The sequence below is a fragment of the Xyrauchen texanus genome, chromosome 36 (genome assembly GCF_025860055.1).
Source record: "Xyrauchen texanus isolate HMW12.3.18 chromosome 36, RBS_HiC_50CHRs, whole genome shotgun sequence".
NCBI classification, from domain to species: Eukaryota; Metazoa; Chordata; class Actinopteri; order Cypriniformes; family Catostomidae; genus Xyrauchen; species Xyrauchen texanus.
The window spans coordinates 28381470-28396913 of NC_068311.1; the positions used below are offsets into that span (position 1 = coordinate 28381470).

The 15444-nt window shown below is 37.2% G+C and overlaps 1 protein-coding gene across 1 annotated transcript in view; it reads left to right on the forward strand.

Moving 5' to 3' along the window:
* The window catches only part of LOC127630272 (1,4-alpha-glucan-branching enzyme-like), a 234992-nt gene that overhangs the window by 206476 nt on the left and 13072 nt on the right, over window positions 1-15444 (forward strand). The window lies entirely within an intron of this gene.

A 15444-nucleotide genomic window follows, 5' to 3' on the forward strand; every position in this document is an offset into this window, starting at 1 on the left:
ATGTAAAATGCAAAGCACAAATTTAACTGCGAATATTAAATGCAAATGCGAATATTAAAAGAAATTAGAATAAATGAATTTATCTTACAAACTGAAAGCACTGTAAATCTCTATCAGAAAGTTTTATGAAACACTCAAGGCTTATTTTGTGTTCACATATTTTTGTGGAGTACATAATCGGTTACATTTCATGTGCAGAATTAGTGAAATGCAATGGAATAAATTGCAATATCGAGCCTCTATACATTTCAAATTTTTATTTATTTGTATTTTTTTTAATTAACCAAATAATTACCTTAATGTGGATAAAAATGTGGTCAGGAATTAAACATCGCGCTCAGGTTGGTTTATAAATCCTTACGTGTGAATTGTGTGAAACGTGTTAATGTGATCAGACATTTCAAGAAGTGGAAAATGTGTCTGATATACACTCACCTAAAGGATTATTAGGAACACCTGTTCAATTTCTCATTAATGCAATTATCTAATCAACCAATCACATGGCAGTTGCTTCAATGCATTTAGGGGTGTGGTCCTGGTCAAGACAATCTCCTGAACTCCAATCTGAATGTCAGAATGGGAAAGAAAGGTGATTTAAGCAATTTTGAGTGTGGCATGGTTGTTGGTGCCAGACGGGCCGGGGACGTTACTGGGATTTTCACGCACAACCATTTCTAGGGTTTACAAAGAATGGTGTGAAAAGGGAAAAACATCCAGTATGCGGCAGTCCTGTGGGTGAAAATGCCTTGTTGATGCTAGAGGTCAGAGGAGAATGGGCCGACTGATTCAAGCTGATAGAAGAGCAACTTTGCCTGAACTAACCACTCGTTACAACCGAGGTATGCAGCAAAGCATTTGTGAAGCCACAACACGCACAACCTTGAGGCGGATGGGCTACAACAGCAGAAGACCCCACCGGGTACCACTCATCTCCACTACAAATAGGAAAAAGAGGCTACAATTTGCAAGAGCTCACCAAAATTGGACAGTTGAAGACTGGAAAAATGTTGCCTGGTCTGATGAGTCTCGATTTCTGTTGAGACATTCAGATGGTAGAGTCAGAATTTGGCGTAAACAGAATGAGAACATGGATCCATCATGCCTTGTTACCACTGTGCAGGCTGGTGGTGGTGGTGTAATGGTGTGGGGGATGTTTTCTTGGCACACTTTAGGCCCCTTAGTGCCAATTGGGCATCGTTTAAATGCCACGGCCAACCTGAGCATTGTTTCTGACCATGTCCATCCCTTTATGGCCACCATGTACCCATCCTCTGATGGCTACTTCCAGCAGGATAAAGCACCATGTCACAAAGCTCGAATCATTTCAAATTGGTTTCTTGAACATGACAATGAGTTCACTGTACTAAAATGGCCCCCACAGTCACCAGATCTCAACCCAATAGAGCATCTTTGGGATGTGGTGGAACGGGAGCTTCGTGCCCTGGATGTGCATCCCACAAATCTCCATCGACTGCAAGATGCTATCCTATCAATATGGGCCAACATTTCTAAAGAATACTTTCAGCACCTTGTTGAATCAATGCCATGTAGAATTAAGGCAGTTCTGAAGGCGAAAGGGGGTCAAACACAGTATTAGTATGGTGTTCCTAATAATCCTTTAGGTGAGTGTAGTTAATACTCTTTACAAGCTTAGATTTCTAAGACGCACACAATTAACGGAGACTGCAAACAGAGTCGAGAATGCTGTAATCCGATCTGAACTTAAAATCACCATGCGCATATTCATTCATAAGGTTTACACTGTAGTAATATTGGTTTCAAAGACTCATCATTGCTTCGTAATTTTCTATATGTTTATTTAAAATATTGCTTTATGCTTGTGCTCATTGGATGATCAGTCTTCCAAATATTTTTTCTATTATTCGGATGAATTCGTTATTCATTTTGAAGTCATTATTCGTGTCTTTACGAATAAGGCATTCAGCTTCGGGCACATGCCTACACCAGACTATACAACACCATACCAAACCCTCCACCTTACCACACCACACCGTACCATGTGCCAGACTTTACCAAAACAAAAGACATGCCAAATCATACCATATACCGTAGCACTATAACACTTTGTACAACAGTTAGTTCCAGTCCTCAAATCTGATTAGACGAGTGGCGTTCCATGAGTGATTTACAATTTAACAGTACTGGGATGCTTTACAGTTTGTATCACTCCACTCGTGTTCATAGCTTTCCAAATAGTGGTGGGGATTTGTATTCATCATTTATTGTGATTTCATACACTGATTCATTCTGTACATTGCATATATACACTAGTAGGTGGCGAATTTGCCTCTTTTATGTTATGAGTGAGTCATTAAATCATTGACAATAATTCATTAACAATCAGTCGTTCACACCCAAAACAATGGAAGTGAATACAAAAGATTTGTTCAGAAATGCTGATTCGTTTACGAACGAAACTTTTGGAATTATTTTCACTGACGGAGAAAATAAAAATCTAATTTCAGGGCACTTCCAGGATTTAGATATCACAATCAAAATCTTGGTTACTTGATTACTTCAGATAAGTTCTACTCTATTTGGCTCCCTCTTTCATATTGTGTATTCTATTCTATATTTCTATTCTTATATCAAATTTACATCCCCCATTTCAGTGACTGAAGCTTGGAATGCCTTATTCTGCCCTTCTTTTTTCCATTTTCCATGTCCAGTTGTCAACATAATTTAGTAATTGCTAAGTAGAGCGTGTGGACCGATCTTGAGCTTGTGGGTAGAAGATGACGAAGTAACAATGCACATAATTTATGTTTTTCTTTCTTAAAGTCCATTCAGACCAAATGAGTTCTTGTGCTAAATAATGTCTAGATGCTACAGACGTAAACAGACTTTGCTGCGTGTAAAGGATAATCGCGCTCGATCTGAATGTTTTCACTGTGAGTTTGAGTTTGAAACTGTTATTGTGCTGCTTTTGTGATTAGTTTGGCTGTCTGTTTCAAAAAACAAACATATTAAATGCCCAAAAAGACAGTTTGAGTAGCTGTTTGTTTGACGAATGACAACCCTTACTAATGTAAAAAAATGGCAGCACGCATCAGAGGAAGATCGTGTTGGATGTTTTGACTGTGCGTATAAGAACTGTAAACTTTTATCGTGCTGTTTTGGTGACGAGTTGGATGTATGTATATAAATTTACTTATTCTGTGGTTTAAAAGACTGGCTGTTGCAGAAACACGTATGGGTGACACTACTCTGTGGGGTCCAGTTATTGGTACGTATGAAAGGATACATTCAAAATTGCAGGCAAATAGGACTTACGTTCTAGAAGGAGGTCAGAATAAGGGTTTCATTTAAATACAAATTGGTGGACTGGAAGTATGTATCAACGTACTTTGCATGGCCCAAGAAATAAAGACACAAGTCTCATGACAATAGACCAAATAAATCAAAAGTAATTAGCATTTCTTCATATCTTTTGACCACTAGGTAGCACTGTCCACAAACATTTTGAGTACATACAGGACATGTCCCCAATGACACATACCTAATTTTGTAATTATGTGCCAATACATTTTGTAATATACAGCATTTAAAGACAAAATTTAAAATGGCCAATATGGCCAACATAGAAAAATTTGGTATTATTTGACTTGGTAAGGAATCCAATGAGACCAGTCTCATAATTTTAGGTCAAACTATCGAGAAGTTAGAAGCAAAAATAACCATCTTTCATATTTATTGACCACTAGGTGGTGCTGCGCCAAAACTGTGTAGGTACCTTCAGGTCATGCTTGTGATTATATATACCAAGTTTCGTGTCAATACGCAAAAGTGTTGGGAAGAAAGAGCCTCACATCCATTTTGGCGTGCTCGCCGTCAAATACATTTTTTTCAGAAAATTAAAAATGGCGGAAAATCTAGAGGGCAGAGCTCAAAAACAAAGTGACCGTGTAGATACGTAATGACCCAAAAAATCAGAGGAAAAAAATATTTTGTTTCAAGGACTTCGGTTCAAATTGGCAGACAGGAAGTATGACCGACCATGGCAAATTTAGTATCAATGTACTCTGCATGACCTAAGGAAGTTATAAGCATTTATTGTTATATTTTGACCACTAGGTGGAGCTGTCTTAACTTTTTGAGTACTTTAGACAAACGCGTAAAGACCCAAAAAATCAGAGGAAAAATTATTTTGTTTCTAAGACTTAGGTTCAAAAGTTATAGGCCGAAACGTAAGTGAAAGTTTGAAATGTCAGTAGTGCCAGAGTTTGAGTGAGAGACCCCAAATTTGGGTTAGTTACATTTGAGAGTGTCTTCTCTTAGTGTGCCAAATTTCATAACTTTCCTATGTACGTTTCAATGGGCTGCATAGACTTTCATCTGAAGCAGAACACTAACAGATACAATAGGGGCTTCGCACTTACGGTGATTGGCCCCTAAATATTCTTAAGAGATTTCTCAGAGCGCTTTTCCAATTTAGATAAAGTTAAAGTCTATTCTTTACACAAAGCTTTGGAAATGGTCTCAGAGGACTTGGAATAAAGTTATACATACATATACATGCATTGGTTGGCGATTCAGCAATATTTTCCATGGACCCCATAGGGGTCAGTGGACCCCCTGCCGTATATAATGCTTATATTAGAACAAAGAACACAAAAAAAAAAAAAAAAAACAATCGGATTTGGTATTTTCTTTTATTGAACACCGTAATAGTCCAAACATCACAAAGACGCCTCAAATCACACAACTGCCTTCACATTTTAAACAGACTAATGTTTATAGGTTTCAGTCTCAAATTATTCAAGCTAGCAGTCATCATTTGTTATCTGATTTAGAAGTAGTAGGTCTTCTGATACTATAACCGCCATCTACTACAACTGCATTATTTATTAACTGTATTATTTTCATACTATTAAACTTGCAGAAGGTAGGTTGGAAGATAGAGCTCTGGGGTTCTACTGTGAAGAGAGCTCAAGGCCTTTCACAGAACACAGCATTTAAACTCAGAGCTAAATACATAATGTAAATGTAAAAAAAATATTCTGGGATGATTTAATCTTTTCTTTGTTGATATTTGGACCGTGAAAGAGACTGCCATAGATTTACTTATAAATGGTGGTTAATAAGGCAAGCATTACTGTTACTATTGTTCATATATTGGGATTTGAACAAATCCCTAATCCCAAGTAGGTAATGTCAGTACATAACTCATCTTGCACTATTTGTCCTTTAGACATGAATAATACCTCAAGCTGTCGTAGGGAGGAGAGTTTTTACTTTTCTAAGCAATCGGACTTGGTGGATTATAAAACGGGCAAAAAAAAAAAAAATCCAATTGAGTTGCACTGAAGGAGACGACCAAGCCATATAAAAGAACCAGAAAATCACAGAGATTTGGTGTTGGACTCTTTTGCCAGTGAACAAGTGGTTTAAACTGTTCTTGTTGGACTCCAAGGCTGGCCAGCTGAAAAATGACCCAAACCCCTCTAAAACCAGTAAACAGACCATCTTCGTAGACCAGCTAAGACAATTTTTGTTTTTTATAAAATAACAATTTAGGCTGGTTTATATGGAGCCCCTGAGAGGACAGGATGGGATTTTTTTTTCTGGTATAGTTTATAGTTTATAGTTTGTGTGCCCTCGCAATAAGTTTTGCGTGCCCTCACAATAGTTTTCAATACTACAGTAACCATATTTTAACCATGATATTCACAGTAAAAACATAGTTAGAATACAGGAAAACGAAAACCATGTTAATAAAAATCCTAATTTTGTGGGTATCATGTTTTTACTTTGCAAATAGCATAGTTTAACTATGGTTTTACTATATTGTGGTAACACTTTAAAATAAGGTTATATTTGGTAACATTAATAAACAACATTAGTTAACATGAACTAACAATGAATAATACTTTTACAACATTTATTCATATTGGCTAGTGTTAATTTCAACATATGTTTTTTAAAATCAAAAGTTGGATTTTTTTTACCTTAGTTAATGCGCTATGAACTAACATAAACTAACAATGATTTTTTATTATTAACTATAGTTAATAACTGTTAGTTAATGATACCTAATGCATTTACTAATGTTAACAAATGTAACATAATAAAGTGCTATCAATTTTGTAGACTGTAGTAGCCATAGTTTTTGGCAGATTTTTTTTTTCTTTAGTAACATATTGTATGATTGTTGTATTGTATGATTATTCTAGGCTAACTATTTTGGTATTTTATTTATTTATTGATGGAAATCATGTTTTACTATAGTAATATTGTAGTAACTATGAAAAGTGAGTGAAGTAACCATATTTTTTCAGTGGAAACCATTGTTTTAATACAGTATACTCACAATAGTTTTATGCTCCTCACAATAAGTTTTATGCTCCTCACAATAAGTTTTATGCTCCTCACAATAGTTTTGCGTTCCCTAGCAATAAGTTTTGCGTTCCCTCACAATACGTTTTGTGTTCCCTCACAATAGTTTTGCGTTCCCTCGCAATAGTTTTGCTTTCCCTAGCAATAAGTTTTGTGTTCCCTCACAATACGTTTTGTGTTCCCTCACAATAGTTTTGCGTTCCCTCACAATAGTTTTGCGTTCCCTCGCAATAAGTTTTGCATTCCCTCACAATAGTTTTGCGTTCCCTCGCAATAAGTTTTGCATTCCCTTGCAATAAGTTTTGTGTTCCCGCACAATAGTTTTGCGTTCCCTCACAATAGTTTTGTGTTCCCTCTCAATAGTTTTGCGTTCTGCGTTCCCGCTCAATAGTTTTGTGTTCCCTCACAATAGTTTTGTGTTCCCTCACAATAGTTTTGTGTTCCCTCACAATAGTTTTGTGTTCCCTCTCAATAGTTTTATGCTCTCTAATAAGTTTTGCATTCCCCTTGCAATAGTTTTATGCTCCTTGCAATAAGTTTTGTGTTCCCTCACAATAGTTTTATGCTCCTCATAATAAGTTTTGTGTTCCCTCATAATAAGTTTTATGCTCCCTCACAATAGTTTTATGCTCCCTCACAATAGTTTTGCACTCCTGCTAATAGTTTTGCGTTCCTCTAATAGTTTTGCTCCTCTAATAGTTTTATGCTCCCTTGCAATAAGTTTTGTGTTCCCTCACAATAGTTTTGCAAAATTTGTTTTTGTTATAGTTTTAATATAGTATTATTGTTGACTGTTGTGACCACAGTTTTGGGTGGAAATAATCTTTCACTAGTAATATTGTAGGAAACATGGCTGTTGTAGGCTACCCATGTTTAGTTTTTTTGGCAATACATTTTATTTATTTCATCACATTCCCAGTGGGTCAGAAGTTTACGAACACTTTGTTAGTATTTGGTAGCATTGCCTTTAAATTGTTTAACTTGGGTCAAATTGTTTTGTTAACCTTCCACAAGCATCTCATAATAAGTTGCTGGAATTTTGGCCCAGTCCTCCAGACAGAACTGGTATAACTGAGTCAGGTTTGTAGGCCTCCTTGCTAACATGCTTTATCAGTTCTGCTATCAGATTGAGGTCAGGGCTTTGTGATGGCCACTCCAATACCTTGAATTTGTTGTCTTGCAACAACATTGGAGGTTTGCTTGGGGTCATTGTCCAGTTGGAAGACCCATTTGCAACCAAGCTTTAACTTCATGGCTGATGTCTTGAGATGTTGTTTCAATATATCTACATAATTTTCCTTCCTCATGATGCCATCTATTTTGTGAAGGGCACCAGTCCCTCCAGCAGCAAAGTACCCCACAACATGATGCTGCCACCCCCATGTTTAGTTTTTTTGGCAAAAACCATGGTTTTAAAACAGTATAGCATACTGTATCCATATAGCACTCATGGTTTTACTATAGATAACCATGGTAATTCTTGTGGTTACGATTGTTTTAAATGGTGTTTGTAGTTAAACCATAATAAACACAAAATTATCCGTTTTATACCATATTTTTCATTATCCTGTATTATTACTATGGTTTTACTATGGACAATTTTATTAAAATATGGTAACTATAGAAGAACCATGGTAAATTTATTGTAAGGGCAATGCAAACTATTGTGAGTACATTGTGAAAATAAAATCCATCCCTGTCCTCTAAGGGGCTCTGTAGGAACCACATAGCAATGTGCCTAAAACAACTCAGAATACCTTAGCAACCATATAGCAATGCCCTGGCAACCACCCAGAGCACTGAAGTGTTGAGGCAGTGATTTTGTATTTAAGCATTGTACTGAGATTTACAAATTGCATATACTTTATTGTATGTGAATGCATTGCTGCTGAGAGTAGACGAATAGTAGATGAATTTTGTGGTTTAAATGCTGTATGAACTGAACTCTGTGAAACTGATAGTGATACATTAGTCTGAGACAAGTCAGATCCATATTGATCCATATAATGCACATCCAAATCCCTGCGCTGCTATATAATCAGCATTTTATGGTCTCATTTGATTTGTAGCAACTAGATAGAGACCGTGAGATGCATTAATAACTTCATTTGATGATTTCAGAGATAAAAGCATTTTAATTGTCATATTTGCTCTGTTCCAAAACCTTGTTAGCTGCCTACGGAGGAAGCATTTTAAGGCATCTTAATTATGCTGCATCCTAAGATGGATTGTTTTGACCACATTCTCGGGACCATTCACTCGAGTACGTTTTTTTTTTTATCTGTCCACATTTTTTAAAATCATTTTCTATGTGAACAAACGTGCTGTGACCATTGCGCTACTTATAGTAATTGTTTTTTTCTGTTTCACCAAGAAGTGCTGCCTTTTTTAGATGCCTTGTGCCTTTTTTAAATGTGTCTGGAGACACCTGCATTCTGTTATATATTACGCTGTGTCTTGCCTTTTTTTAGCGCAAGAATGCATTTGGTCTGAACGGACCCTCAGGCAGCATTGCATGTGCAGCATCCACCTGGATTATTTTCCCAATATTTGTGTGTCCTATGTGGTTTTATGCTTATTAGAGACGTTAGCTTAAAGCTAGGTCTGTGACCCGTCCCTTACAATACAAGAATGTCCCATATTGAAAGATTGAATACCCTTATTGAATCAATATAGGGCATCATTCGCAATGCATTTTCATACACATCATTTAATACACTTTCTAAGGGGTCTTCAACTGACAGCAGGTCATTCGTTTTTTTCCCAGCCCTCCAGATTCATTTTGATTAAATTGCTGTGTATGCTTAGCAACATGCTAATGTCAGTCTAAGCTTGCCACCTGTTGCTTATAATCAGTTTTGGGTGTAATCTTATTACAAAGTAATTAGTTACTGTAATATAAAGTTGTGTAATATACAGTTTAAATACAGTAATTCTAGAAATCAGCTTAAAATTACTATTACTAATAATAATAATATGTTTAATTGATATAGAACATTCCCCAAGCTCAAAGCGCATACTGTTCTGTACTGCTTTACTCAATGAGCAATTGCTATGCTAATCAAGGCATGGTGTTACCAATTAGCATGCATTCAGCAACTTATAAGGGTTTACAGTGTAAGCAGAACATTTCAAATCAGTCACTTTGAGGTTATAAAATATTTGGGATGCTCGTTTAAATGGTAGTTGCCTATGTAGGCAGTAGGAAGCAGAACTATTATGTTGGGTAGATATCCTTTCTCTTATTAAATTAATTTTGATGGAGAATATACTTGAACATTTTGACTGTAGTTTCACCCTCATGTAAACTGCATTATGGCGGTTCTGCACACGATTTTCTGCATTCTATTAGAAAAGTATTTTATCTACTGTGAAAGCCCCAGCTGCATTAGACAGCCTTCATCAATTAAAACCCCAGAATTACACATTCTCTTTTTTCTTTCTTTGCAACACTTTATTAATTCAAACACCACTATATTCCTCCTACACTATTTTGTGCCTAATGCAAAGTTTAGTCGTACAAGTGCATCCCCAGTTTAATTCCCTCCCGGTGTAAGAGTTGTTTGCAGTAGTTCTTCCCGTAATTCTAGTTAGATATTGGTCTTCTGCACATCTTATAGCTGGCATGCTTGCATAAGAAGAAAATTCATCATTCTATTCATTGGCAGGTGCCATAGTAAGGTGCACAATTTTCATTCATGATTTATGAAAGGAATGCAGCTTCAAAGTTGACGTGTTTATGCAGAAACTTTTCCACATCTTTTTCTTTGCTATTAATGGGTCCATCAGCTCACCACCTCCATTTCCAAGAGTGACAATACAATCAAATTTACTGTCTGTAGCCTTCGCGAAGCCTGACATGCCGCACTCTTAAACTGATGCATTCGGCAGAATCTGGTATGCAGCGGGCTGAACGCGGCAGCAACAATAAGAAAAAAAGTCTACCTTTTCACTTTGCAATGATGAACAAATGTGAATTTCTGCCCCACGGCATCAATTTGGTGTTAGCAGCAACTGCATTTTTGCATCTGTTTCCTAAAGTTTTGCATATGAAGTGGATTGTTTGAATTACAATGATATTCATGAGACTCTAATTAAGAAATGCCAGTAAGTCGACCCTTTTGAGGTTTTCCTGAGCTAACAAGGCTGCTTGGCTTTTTGCCATGAGAAGCAATGTGATTATTAGTTTCCTAACACATATCTTAGTATGTAGTACTATAAATCCTATAATTTGCAGTTTTGTATGAATTTATTATTTCATTATTATTTGTATATTATGGTATTCTAGAGTTTGTCTTAAACAAGTTGAGATTTTAGTTGCATGTGTTTTAGCAGCAGATTTCAGTGGTGGATAAGTAGTCTTTTAATCATTATATAATGTAATAATGTTTGTTAATGCTAATAAAAGTTATTAAAAGGTAACTATATATTTAGGTTCTTTCTGAACTAATGGCAAAAGCAGTTTCAACTTGGTTCAGTAAGCCTGTGTTATTATGTTGGGTTCATTAATACATATTCTCACACGTTTAACGCATTTCTAAAGCCTGAGAAATGTAGCAAATGGAAATGCAAACTACCATTAGACATGCAATTATGCATCTTTACTGCTTAAATGCTTGTTCTACAGTTTTTCACAACTCCTGACATTTAATCGTAGCAATCATTCCCTGTCTTCGGTCAGTTAGGATCACTACTTTATTTTAAGAATTTGAAATGTCAGAATAATAGTAGAGAGATTGATTTATTTCACCTTTTATTTATTTCATCACATTCCCAGTGGGTCAGAAGTTTACGAACACTTTGTTAGTATTTGGTAGCATTGCCTTTAAACTTGGGTCAAATTTTTTGTTGCTGGAATTTTGGCCCATTCCTCCAGACAGAACTGGTATAACTGAGTCAGGTTTGTAGGCCTCCTTGCTAACATGCTTTATCAGTTCTGCTCACAAATGTTCTATCAGATTGAGGTCAGGGCTTTGTGATGGCCACTCCAATACCTTGAATTTGTTGTCTTGCAACAACATTGGAGGTTTGCTTGGGGTCATTGTCCAGTTGGAAGACCCATTTGCAACCAAGCTTTAACTTCATGGCTGATGTCTTGAGATGTTGCTTCAATATATCTACATAATTTTCCTTTCTCATGATGCCATCTATTTTGTGAAGGGCACCAGTCCCTCCATGCAGCAAAGTACCCCCACAACATGATGCTGCCATCCCCATGCTTCACGGTTGGAATGGTGTTCTTCAGCTTGCTAGCTTTACCCTTTTTCCTCCAAATATAACAATGGTCATTAGGGGAAAAAAGTTACATTTTTGTTTCATCAGACCACAGGAAATTTCTCCAAAAAGTAGGATTTTTGTCCACATGTGCACTTGCAAACTGTAGACTGGCTTTTTTTTTTTGCGGTTTTGGAGCATTAGCTTCCTTGCTGAGCAGCCTTTCAGGTTATGCCGATATAGGAATCTTATTACTGTGGATATAGATACTCGTCTACCTGTTTCCTCCAGCATCTTCACAAGGTCCTTTGCTGATGTTCTGGGTCTGATTTGCACTTTCCGCACCAAACTACGTTCATCTTTAGGAGACAGAATTCGTCTCGTTCCTGAGTGGTATGAAGGCCACGTGGTCCTGTGGTGTTTATACTTGCGTGCTATTGTTTGTACAGATGAATGTGGTACCTTCAGACATTTGGAAATTGCTTCCAAGGATAAACCAGACTTGTGGAGGTCAAAAAAAAATTCTGAGGTCTTGGCTGATTTCTTTTGATTTTCCCATTATGTCAAGCAAAAAGGAACTGAGTTTGAAGGGAGGCTATAGATTGCTAAAATGAAATATTTGTCTCATATCTGTCATAGCGGTTGTACTTTTCGAAATTAAAGCAGAAGCGATGACAATGACGTTATCAGTGAAATATCAGAAATTATGTCAAATCCTGACTTTGTCCTGATCACACGGCAAAGGTAAATGAAATTCCACGGGTGAAATACAGGGTATCGTGAATTTCACACGATGGACTTCCAGTGCCAAAACAATTTCCCCTTACTGATTTCAGGGGGAGTTTAAGTTTGGTGAACTTTGACAGCAGAATTTACTGCGTTGTCCATTAGAAAGTTGCTTAATTTGACAGTGACCTCTGTACTGGCGGTGCTTCTTACACAGCTACACTGAATATTCACAGTGGACAATGGTATAATTATAGCAGCGAGCTCTTTGTAACTTCACTCCCCTAAAGTATAAAGTATAATAGAGGCTGCTTTGCAATAAATTCACACGTGCTCCACATCCATGTCTTCTTTGCCCACGGAATTTCCCTGTGCAAAGTTAAATGTGACCACACCTTAATGGAAATTGAAAGGGTTCTTCTGAACCAGGGTGTTTCAACCCCATAAACAGCACTTTTTGGGCATTTTCAGCTCAACTTGAGTGAAGTACCCATTGAAAGCAGTTAGGCATTGTCAAAAGAACCAAGTGTTTTTGTTTTTTTAACAGTAATTTATATATATAGATTGCATTAAGCCTGGTTCACACTGTACAATTTCTTCTGTCCTTTACGATTTCTGCATGTCAGACTGTACTATTTGACCCCAGTAAACATGCCACAACAGACTGTGCGACATCAACTGTCTTCTATGTGAGACTGTACGATATACATCTTTTAGGACTTTACTCACAATTGACAGCGTTGACTGGGCAATAGTCATCAATTTGTGCTATATTGTCTCATCCACATACATGTGTGAAATTAAAATGGTGTTGCATTAGCAAAAACAAGCTATAGTGCTAATTTGTGGAGGAAAACCCCCAAAAAAGAATGAAAAAGATGAGGGTCTGGAGTAAGACATGGCTGGGTAAAAGAGGATTCCATGAAATGCCCATTCTACAACGCAAACTCTTAGTAATTTTGATAGTAGGCTCATAATGTGAAGATAATGCTAGCCATTTTGTGTTGGCATATCACAGACAAGCTATTAACATTTTAAGAACGTTTCTCTCTCACTTGCATACACACACTCCAAATAGTGCTCCTTCCCTTCCATTGTTGTTGATTGCAGTTGGCACGTTGATCAGTCATCAGATGCTGTTCTTTGGAGTAGTCACACTGCAGGACTTTTACGCAAAACATCCTCAGATGCTAAAGATCATCATAAGGATAATTAATTGGCCATCATATCACACTTAATCATCATACTGCATGACTTCAAAGCAAACTTTCTGACAGTATCAGAACTTCATCAGAGGCTAAAGATCATCGTAAGGACAATTCATTGTCCATCAGTGAACATGTCACACTCAACGAAGGAAGTCTGCTGTTTGGAGTAGTCAAACTGCAGGATTTTGACCCAGATTTTCAGACAATGTCAGAGCCTAAAGATCATCGTTAGGGCAATTATTCAGACATCAGTGACCATGTCATTAAACGATGTTAGACTGCTGATCGGAGTAGTCGCACTGCAGATCTTTGATGCAAATTTCTGACAATGTCGGAACTTCTTCGGAGACTAAATATCGTCGGTGAGCATGACACAAGAAACAATGTAAGATTAGCTGATTGGATTAGTCACACTGCAGGACTTCGAAGGAATATTTCTGACAGTTTAAGAACATTGTAGGGGAAAGATCATCATAACACAATTAATTTGATAGATTTTGTCCTACAATGAAAGAAATTCCTTAGGATTACTGACATATGTCTCATTCGGCAGAATCAAAGCATAAATTATACAGTGTGAAAGGGGCTTTAGTAAACTAGATTTTTTAATTTTCTGAAGAAACTACAGGTTGTCTTACCTGTACAAAATTCACTACCACAACGCAAGGATGTTGTTGCTATTGAGTTGCGAAGGTGGTCTGGGTGGTTGCTAGGGTTTTTAGGCTATCTGCATTCTGGCCATTCCACCCTCAATTCTCTGATATTCTGTTCCCTAGGGCAATGGTTCTCAACCCTGTTCCTTGAGGTCCCCCAACACTGCACATTTTGTGAAGCCTATCTCCCTTTTCTGACACACCTAATTCAGGTCTTGGAGTCTCTTCTAACGTGTTGAATCAGGTGTGTTTGATTAGAGAGAGAGATATCCAAAATGTGTAGTGTTGTGGGGCCTCCAGGAACAGGGTTGGGAACCATTGCCCTAGATATTGCTTGGGTCTTTCCTTTCAAGTATATTGGATTTTTTTCGCTTGTTTTATTGTCTGCCAGGCATAAATCAGATGCCTGATCACAGAAAAGTAATAGCACACCTCTCCTCAAAGGACTCCATGATTTGATGTATAATTTATATATTTCTACCAAGGTTTAATACTTATGGTTTAACTGTCTTATTGTAAGTATGAGCAATAGTAATAGTGTTACTGGCCTAAGCAAACACCACAACAAAAGACATTTGAATATGCTTTTCTACAAATATCTTTTAACTTCCTCTTTTATCGTGAATTAATTAAGCCAAGAAACACAAACGGTTTAGTGAGCACATCACTTGCATCTCTTGAACTGTTTTAAGAACAGTCTTTTTAGGCATTTTCATTTTACTTGGTTTTCTAAACCAACAAATACAAATACATGTGTGCTTTTTGCAGACAATCCAATTATCTGTTTGTGGATTGTTTTATTCATTATGTTTGTTTAAATTAAAACTTTTGGATGAAAAACTTTGCCACATCAAACATTTTATATTTCTACTCACTATAAATCAGTATCCTGCTGAAGGTTTGTTCTCTACTTCAGTCAAGAACCACTTAAAAAGCGGGACGAGATAAGAGACAGGTGTGATTGTTTAGACTGCAAGAGAATTCACCAGGGACACTCAGAACATGGATGTTAGGGAGAGAAAGAGATGGTGGATTGTTATGGAGTGTTCTTATATTAATGTTACACAACGCGCCCATCTTTTGAAGGTCATCATAAGACTTCTCACAGTGCCTGGAGACTCAGCGTCTCCCTGAGGCGTGTGAACTCGGCTTGTTTTGCGCATGATGTGCAGAGATCCAGCTCGCCAGAACGTCGACCCGCTCGAGCAGCGTGCCCAAAGGCTCTTTTGATACCTCACAACCCTGAAATGGGAAGGCAGTCGGAAAGAGTCAGGCGCAGTCTACAA